Below are 10,263 nucleotides of genomic sequence, written 5' to 3' on the forward strand. Positions count from 1 at the left end.
GTCTTTTAACCCAAATAAGAGAAGCTACAGGACGAAAACAAAAATATAGGTAGGACACATCCTTTTTAATATCAATATAACATTATTTTTACTTAAAAGGCTAGACTATTTATTCAACTTCTAGAGTTTGCAAGAAAATTAACTTATATGTTCTTCTGCCAATAAAAGTACAACTTGAAAAGCATTCCTCAACAAAAAAGAGGAGATGCCATTAGTCGCGAGAAGAGGAACATCCAGGAACGGACTTCTAGAGCTCCTATTTACCAAGCTGAATTATCCGCCATTCGCAAGCCCAAGTGGGAATATTAATGGCGGCTGCATAGTTAGCGGTGCAACAACTTCTTGTCCTTTTTTGTGTGAAATGGGCGGATGTGCAACTATTAAATGCTGGTTTCATTCACGGAAAGGTCATATTTTGGTAAAATTTCCTAAAATGAAGAAAAAAGAAAAAATTTGGTAAATAATTGCCGAAGCGATAATTGGAAACCTGGTTCAGGTACTCAACTTTGCCCAGAAAGTATAATATAATTTACTCCTCCATTTAGAGTTTATATGTTCTCAAATGTTTTCTTAATATGCAAATAAAGTGAAGTTCTTGTGTACAATAACCTAAATATTTGCTAATTTCGGTCATAATAGCTATAATTAAATTGGTAAAGGGATAATGTACCCGTCGCTAAACAACGCCAGTGGAGATGTTTTGAATGTGGAATAGAAATTTCCCATCTAATTTAATGCGTAGGTTTTGTTTTCCTGTTCAAATTGTAGAAATTATGGTAATGTAATATGAAAATCATTAGCATATCGAAATTTATTAAAAAATAAATAATAATTTAGAGACGCAAGTTAAAATCCGACTGTTTTCCAAAGATATGTGTAACCAGGGCCAGCGGAAGCGGGCCCCTGCAAGGCCTTTTTTGCAGGCGGGCGCCGACCAGCCGACCGACACTGAGCTGTTTTTTAGGTGTACTCCAACTGCGCTGATGAAAATTACCCCCTTGTTCTGCTAAAGTCCAACTGCGCCAATCAAAATTTCTTCCCCCGTTGCCTACAAGGTTACAATTTTATTTTTCGAAGCCAACTGTAGCCAAGAGAAAAATAAAAATAAAGAAATATAATTTTTATAAATGAATGGTGGATTTGTTGCCAATCTAGAGAAACTATGCTTCGGCAACAACAAAGTAACGCCTTCTTTTATTATTATTGCGAATTAAGTCATGCTTAATCCGTTTTGGAATTTATTCCAGGAAATAAGTGTTTAAAATTTACTTCGTAATTAATACAGATATTTTGAGTTTTTATGTATTTTTGCCTTGTCGTGAAGTAAGAACTGAATTAATTGATGAGAAACACTGAACTGTCTGTGAAAAATCGTTTCTTTTTTGTTTGTTTAATTTCTTTTATACATCACTTTAGATTTACTTTTGTTAATTGCTCTGTGACACAAAAGAAATTTTCAGAGGACTTTCGTAATACTCTTGCAGGCATTAAATTCATCTTTGTAACAACATGTGGGGCTACAAGGCATTCTTCATGAGCACAACTATTGGCTCTGACCTTTTTCACCCATACAACCGGAAGTCAGTGTATATTACTTAAATAGCTAAATTTTCAATCAGTTCCGAACGATTCTTTGACTATCTTGGTGAAAAATATATTTGCTTCTGAATATTTGCTGAGAAAAATATTTAAAAACAGGTTAGCATGATAAAGGATAACCTTAAAGAAAATGCTAAAGTATGAATAAAATAAATAAATAAATATAAAATATTAAATCATGAAAACGATTTCTAGAGTAAATTTCTTAGGGGTTGAAATTTAAAAAATACAGTAGAAATGAGAATTTAGATATCTTTCATATCATAAGTTTATTAAGCATTATATACCCTACACGGAGCACGCATTCCTTGAAACTGAAATACGGACATAGCGGCACAGAAAAATATTTTTTGAAAAGAACTATGTAGTAATGCATAAATGAAAGAAATTAAATAAAAACTATGAAAGAAAATACATAAGAATTATTACATCAAATACTCTCTTGACCGCAAGTGACAGAATTTTGTTTTCTCGTTTATCTTTCAGCAAAGCTTATACAATTAAATAATCACTTTCATTCGCGTAAAATTATAAACAAATGTTAATAATTATACAAAACGCATAAAGTTAAACACTACAGTGTGAAAGAAAAATTCTGGAATAAAAATGTTAAGAAAATTAGATGAGAAATAATCCATAATTTATTGATATCCATATATTAAACTCTATGCTTTTGGAAAAAGTTACACATAATTTGCACTGAGATATCAATCACCAAAACCAAGTTAATTTCTTTCCTTACTTTTTCTTATCAGAGGGATTTGTAAAAAGATACGCTAAGGTGAAAAATTTTGCAATATTTTTAAAGAATAAATTTTAAAAGTATTTTTACTTCATGAACTGAAATTTTTACTATGTTAATTTTACAGTAAATAAGTACAAAAAAAGAAAGAGCTAGGGGATCACTGGGACCAGAAACTCGAGTCGAACTACCAATGTTTAGTGACTTTTCCGCTTGATCATAAGACCTTTTGAAATTAGGCTGAACAATATATTAAAGAAAATAGAAGATACAGCACACGTAAGGACAAAAGTGGGCTGAATTAGAGATTTACATGTTTAATGAACAAGTTAAACTTACCTGTATGCCATTATGAAATATTAGGAAGTAGCATAAAAGCATGAGTGAAGAAGGCAATGGCAATCTAAATCATTGTAATCTAAATGTATAACATTATCAGTATCTGCTATTAATTTCAATACTGCTGAAAAAATTATAAATGAATTATATTATAAATCGTATGAACTCGTTGCATTATAAATTACAACAGTTAGAAATATTATTAGCGTGATTTAGCGACCATCTTTGTTAACAAATAATTTCAAGTAACTAATTTTACAAATAATTCAGCCTGAAACTAGATTAGAAAATAAGCTACATGCTGAAGATTAAGCTTTGCCAAGGTGTTAGAAACATCTTCTGTTAACTAGAGTTATGAAGCAAGAATTTGTAAAACTTATCATTTAATTATAAATTGGCGTAAATACAATACAAATTATATAAATTTTACATACATGAAAACTTGAGTACATTGCAACAATATGTGAAAAAGGAATGGATTAAAAGGGAGACTGAAAATCCCAGGATATGAATATAAGGGAGTTTGATTTTTTCTTTTCTTTCTTTTTTTTTTTTTTCGTTAATTATAAAAATTCTGATGACGCTCATAATTATCAATTTATTAATTACATGTGTATTAGACATTAAATGCATGCCAACGTACATCAGGTGGAAAACAGAATAAATATTTAAACGTTTCTAGTATTAAAATATGGAATTTGTAACAAAGTTAAATAACCTTAAAATAGCTTCAATGATTAAAAATGGAAAGCTTAATACGGGAATATATTGCAATAATATTAGTGTGAATTTAGAACGACTTAAGAAGTCCAATTTTTAGATTTAATAAAGATAATTTTTATAATTAAATTAGAACTGTTTACTTAAAATGGTAAATATGAAAGTTAAAACCATTCTGCTATCTAAGAAGATTTCTTAATATTTATCTAGACAAGAAACTTATTTAAGGTGAGCTACAAATCCGATATTTGATACGCTGATTATGTATCAGTTTTGTGTACGTCATTAATCTATCAATTTAACTATTCAAAACTAATATATATATCAGCGACTAAAATCTAGAATTTGGAAAGTTTTTAATTCTTACAGAGAATAAAAAAGATCTGGCTTATCATTCTTTTAAGCATCATAAAACTTTAAAATGAGTGTAAAAGAAATTTATTTTTTAGCACACGCCAGACTTTAAATTAATATTTGTTTTACATGCACAATTTTTACAATATTGTTAAACGAAAATAAAGGCTTGCAGTCTCAATAGAATGTCCCATTAATGGCGATAAACGACTTTTTATAGCACCCAATCTTCTTGGAAAGAAATGGGGGACAGGAAACGTCGCGCAGTTCGTGGATTAAAAAAAGAGAGGGACGGGGATTTTCGATTAAATTTGGCGCAGTTCGTACCCTACCTGTTTTTTTAATGCAAAAGAATTTGCACTTACCAGGGAAGAAAAATAAATGTACCTTAAATGCTACACAGGACAGGGACTATGGGCGCTTGCGTCCCCCACCTTTCTTTTTTGCAAAAATATTTGCAAGGGCATTGTTATTTGGTTAACTTTTGCCGTGAGCTGGTATCTGTTTGTTATTTTTTCGGTGCTGTTGTGGCGTTGCACAAATGGGTTGAGGTAAGACTTAGTTGGTGTTTGGGGAGAGAGAAGTTTCCGGGTCATTGTACACGAAGCACTTGGCAAGCATCTAAGTTTGACCCATTAACAGGTCACTTTTCCTTGTCGTTTGTTAGAAAGATGCTAATTCTTCACCAACTGCTCGAAAACATAAGGTTATTGTTTTAGTTTAGTTTAGGCATAAAGGTTATTGTTTTAGTTTCTTATTAGCTCCATTATTTTTTAACTTTTTATCTTTATTTAACAGATGTTATGATTTATTTTAAAAGAAAGATTTTTAGATATTTAATAATTAGAATTGAATTAATTTTAAGTGTTTTCTCACCGTGCTTTTCCATTACCTCTTTTTTTTTCTCACCGTGTAGTTGAGGTTTAGCTGTGCACCGGAGGATTAAATCACACCGTATGAGTTTCCCCTCGGGTCTCATCACATAAGACTGAAAAACGTCTCACTAAATTTTCCATTTTTTGTTTTCTTTTTTCTCAAAACCAGTACTTTAAAGTCCAGGAATGTCTTTATACATTCATTTGCAATTATAAACTCCTGCTGAAAATCGATTTAACATCTTTATTTAACAGGTGTTATGATTTATTTTAAAAGAAAGATGAGATATTTAATAATTAGAATTGAATTTTAAAATTTAAATTTCAGTGTGAAATTTTGATTACATGGAAACATAGAAGAAATCATCCGATGCGCAAAATCCTAAATACAAGGCTGAAAATAATGCTGCTCTTCAGAAGCAGGCAGACGCAATGCATCATTTCATAGAGGAGACGAAGATTACTGCGGACGTAAATGATGTTCATATTTAATCAGGAGGAGAATCGTCTACAAAAGGATACACATCATTCAGCCAAAGAACTTCAGCTACATTGGATGAAGTTATTGAAAGGACTGATGAAACTCTAATGGAAGAGAATGATGATCCAAGCATAGAATTAAATGAATATTTAAAGATTATCCAGATAATTCGATGGAAGAGGCTGGCATAAATGATAATTCCTTGCTTTATATTGATTTTGATGATCCTGTAAAGTGGCCAACTCTTAGAAACAAAGTGAGAATGATTTGTCTGAACTGGGGCCTATTCAAAGGAAAGGTTTGATGTATCCGAAAAGTAGTAATGGACGTAAATTTAGTGATACATATTACAACAGAAAAATGGGAAAACGGAGAATTAGTTCCCCTTACATGGCTACTATATTCCATAAATATAAATTCTGTTTTTTTGCTTCTGTTGCAAGATATTTGCATCGATTGACAGTAGTATCCTCCTAAGAGACTACAATGATTGAATAAATGTATCTAAAGCCCAGAAAAGGAATGAAACTAGTTAAGCACATATGAAAAATTTCTTAAAAGGGAAAGAGCTTGAGAAAAATTAAAAAACTAAAGCAGCAATTGATTCCCAAATACAAGAGATGTACGAAAATGAAAGAAAAAAAGGGGGTGGAATTTGGTTAAATGTATTAAGAAGCTCATCTGATGTGCTGTACCAAAAAGACAACGGGAACTTCTTAAAATTAGTGGATTTGTTTGCAAAGTTCGATCTAGTTATGGAACTTCACGTAGATAGAGTATTATGACCTAAAGGTAGCAACAGTTCATTATCTAAGGAAAGATAGTCAAAATGAAATGCTGCAAATTATTGACAATAGTCTAAGAGAAAATCTTACTATCTCTTCGAAAAACGAAGTATTAATCTATAATTTTAGATTGCACTCTCGATATTAGTAAAACTGAACAGATGAGTCTTGTCATACATTTTGTCTACTGCAGTGATGGAGTGGTAGAAATCAAGGATTATTCTTAGGCTTTCTTAAAGTTGATGATTCTGCAGGTAACGGCCTATGTGAGACAGTAATGGAAATGTTGAAAATGTGGAACATTTTCCTTGATGCTTTTGGGAGGCCAGGAATATGAGAACTGAGCAAATAATGAAAGGGAAAAAATAGGTCTTAAAAATAATAGCTTAAAAATAAATCTTAATGCTTTTCATGTTTCTGGTGCTACTCATAGCTTAAATTTAATTATTAACGATGCAGCAAAGGTTGCAGATGCAGTTAGTTTGTAGAGTTCCTCACTTTGTAATTCTAAGTTACAGTTGGAAGTGAAGAATATTAAAAACTGATAAGCGAATAATCGCTTGAGTTCGTGTGACAGGAAACAACAAGATAGAAGGGTAAACTAACCCTTTATTATTCTAACTAAAGTTTAACAAAACTCCGTCTTGGGAGTGTACAATAAAGCCGACACTTGGGCTTGAACTTAAGAAACTAAGAATTAAACTAAACTAATCTTAACTAAAGAGATATAGCCGAAGCTATCAAGATTCTAACAGAGTTGGCCCCTTAACGTTAATAGACTGCGAAGCTATCAAGGGCCTAAAGTACGGCCGAGCGTGATAATAGCTTACGAGAGAGTAGCCTAAAAAGGCGGACGCGTGCAGCCAGAATGCCTGGTATCTCTCTCTCTAAGACCTTAGGTCTTAACTTCGCGGTTAAATACCGCTCTTCCTCATTATGTATTCAGACGTGATTCTAAAACTACGTTCTGGCCGGAAGTAGTAAGTTGAAGTTAAGAATCGATAGGAAACGAACTTTAACTGAAAATTTAACTGTTAATAAAATTAACATAATCCTTACAAGTTTTTTTTCGACAATTTAAGAATTATGCAATTTATTTTTTTCTTCTGGCGATGGGCAGTTCTTTTAAAAAAACATTTTCTGTTTAACCTTAAAGCCCCTCTCAAACACTCAATGGGAAAGCAAAATTGAAGTCATTCTATCTTTAAGATATCAACTAGGAGAAATCTATGACGCTCATTTTGAAATATAGTTGAATAGTTTTCAAAAGAAGTGCAACATGCAGCACAAAGTCTGTGTGCCAAAATCAAGGATTATAAATTTATTTGTTCGTTGATACTTTGCCCCGATTTGCGTAACAGAATTAATCCTGGCAGCAAACAATTGCAAGCAAAGGGGTTGAGTGTTACACTAGCCTTAAAGACAGTAAGTAAGATAAAAGCATTCATTGAAGAATATAGAATTACAAAAGTATTCTCGAGAAAGCCAAAGAACTTAGTGAAGAAGCGGATGGCGAGCAATAGTTTAAAACTGTTGAAGAAGTCCTACGAAAGAAAAATAAATGTCACTTTGATTACGAACATTCTGATGAAGACCCTTAATCTCCAAAGAAGAGAAGTTTAGGGGAAATGTCTTTTTTAGAATTTTGGATATTGCTTGGACATCATTAAAGGAAAAGTTTTATGCAATCAGTGGCGTAGCTAGGATTCCAGCGCCCGGGGGAACTGATGAATTTTCGCCCCTCTCCGTGTGCCAAGAATGGAAAATTTTTCATTAAAAAAATTCGTAGCATCAATCTGGTGCCGTCTGGATGCTGCGCCCAGGGACAGATGTCCCCTCGTGCCCCACCCTAGCTACGCCTAGCTACCACCCTAGCTACGTATGCAATGAAAAAATCACTGAGATAATTTCCTGGGTAATTTATCAGAAATTGATAATGCAAATTTGAAAATAAAATGCAGTAAATTAGAAAACTTGTTACAGTGTGGTGACAGTAAAGATATTAACACAGGCCTTTATGACGAAATAGTAGCTTTGAAAGATATTTTTACAACCAGTATGAATGACACGTTCGATATTCTGAACCTAATTCTGTCCAATAATTTGTGCTTCCCGAACTTGAAGATCATACTGAGAATACTACTTAGCATTCCTGTTAGTGTTCCTAGTAGCAAAAGATCATTCTCCAAGTTAAAATTGATCAAGACATATTTATGGTGAAATATATCGCAAGAAAGGCTCATAAATTTAGCTTGATTGCCACTGAAAATGAAATCTGTTAAGAGATAAGATGCAAAAGAAATTATAGAAAAGTTTGTAAATATGATATTCAGAAAAATAAATTATTCTCCTTAAATTGTTAAAAAAATTTCAACAAATGCTTTCTTCAAAACATCCTTCTCCTATATAGAAATTTAAAAAAAGTCGGGGGCGAGGACTTCAGTTATTTTGTAGGCGGGCGCCGGATAACCTCGCGCCGGCGCTGTGTGTAACATAATGAGTTTGAATAGCGTTGATATTAGTTCTGATTTTTTTGTTTATTTTATCATCACTATTGTTGAAAAGTTAGAGTTGTTTATGCATGGTTCCCATTACCGTTTTTTGGTTAAAATAATTTCCAGAATTTTCACATTGAGAGGACAAAATATATATAATTTGCTTTCCATAATTGCAAGGATTGTGCAAGTACTATGTATTTGTAATGATAGCATTATTCAGTTTGGCAACAGAGGAAAAATTTACAAATGAATGCAGAACATTCAGATAAGCACATTAAATTTGTGAAAACGCTGCATGTGTATTTTTCGTAAGATAATTATCGTGTGTTTTTTGTTAAAATTTAAATTATTCGTGAGTAAATAAATGACATAGTCCAGATTGAACAATCAAGTATATCCGCGATTCAATTCACCTATAGGTGGCGCTTTCACACATTAAAGTGGCGGATAAAAACCGGTATTTTGATTTGTGATCTGACTTCGTACATTCAAAAATGGAGTTGCTTAGCTTTTCCGAAATGTTTGATTTTGTTCAAGGAGGCGTAAATTCTCGCTGTGTTACTGAAGCAGAGCGAATTTTAAAATTTGTATTATTTGGTAATGCACAGAATTTTACTTGAAAAATCCAGTTTACAAATTTTGGCTTCCGATTTAAGGATAAGTTATATAGCGTCCTGATCGCATGAACTCGAAGGAGATTTCCTTGTTAAAGAGGATAAGTAAAATTGTTTTAAAAAAATTTCTTGTTCATATAAAGGAGGAATTGCTGGCTGTTGTAGGAAATTGTGTCACTGTTTTATTGTATTGCGATAGGTAGCTGATTTTAAAGTTCACTGATTGTAAACAAATGATTTCATATGTGCTTAACTTCGGATTTGCAGAAAATCTGTGCAGTCAAAAGTGTCTTTGTTTCGCATAAAAATGATATTGAATCATTATATACTAAAAATATATTGATCTATTATACTCGTCTATTGTATTTATATCTATTTTATACATAATAGCACTATTATCAGATGAAATTTTGAGAGTATCAACAAGCAAAGCACTTGAAAATGAAAAAAGACACTTGTAATAGAAATATTAGTATTCTATATGTATTATAGAAAATACATGCAATGAATAATACCATGACCAAACATTTCAAAAAAAAAAAAAAAAAAAAAAGACAAGATTAAGTATTACCTACCCCTCAGTACTTGAGAAAGCAATCCTGGCATATAACATGTAGTTAACTTTTGATTACATGATATTACAAGCATTTTCTTTAGATTTGTCCTACAAGTGGTTAAAACGACTGAACACATAATGCCCACAACAATAAAAAATAAACGTTTAATTACTTTTCGATCGCAACATGCTTCACAAACTACGTAGTATTGTCAAACGTAAATACCGATTTTTAATGCTTCCACCTTTTAGCCACTAGATGGCGTATCAGAACGCTGGAATCGCGGATATTGAGAATACTCAGGTTACATGAAAGCAAACACCCACAGCAATGCACAACAAATAGGGACCAAACGACAACAACACCACTGTTGCGAAACTAACATAATGTAAATATTGGGATTGGCCCATATATATTATTTTTTAACACGCCCCCTTGCCAGTCACACTATGAGCAAGATATTTACATACTTCCATATAAAATTAATGACGCTGTGGTACACATTTACAGATGAACAATGTAGCTGCTATTACATGCGTAAACACTACTGGCTTCTACTTATGAATTGTATCATTAAATGACCACATATTAAGTTATACTAAGAAACACAACGTTTACATAGAAATAATTAAGAAAAATTTGTATCTGGGCTTTTTTCTGGAGTTTTAAGTCAAGTCTCTACACAGTTACAACCATAAT

Source organism: Stegodyphus dumicola, chromosome X2 (assembly GCF_044657685.1).
Source record: "Stegodyphus dumicola isolate Sdum_Otavi_A_Nest chromosome X2, ASM4465768v1".
NCBI lineage: Eukaryota > Metazoa > Arthropoda > Arachnida > Araneae > Eresidae > Stegodyphus > Stegodyphus dumicola.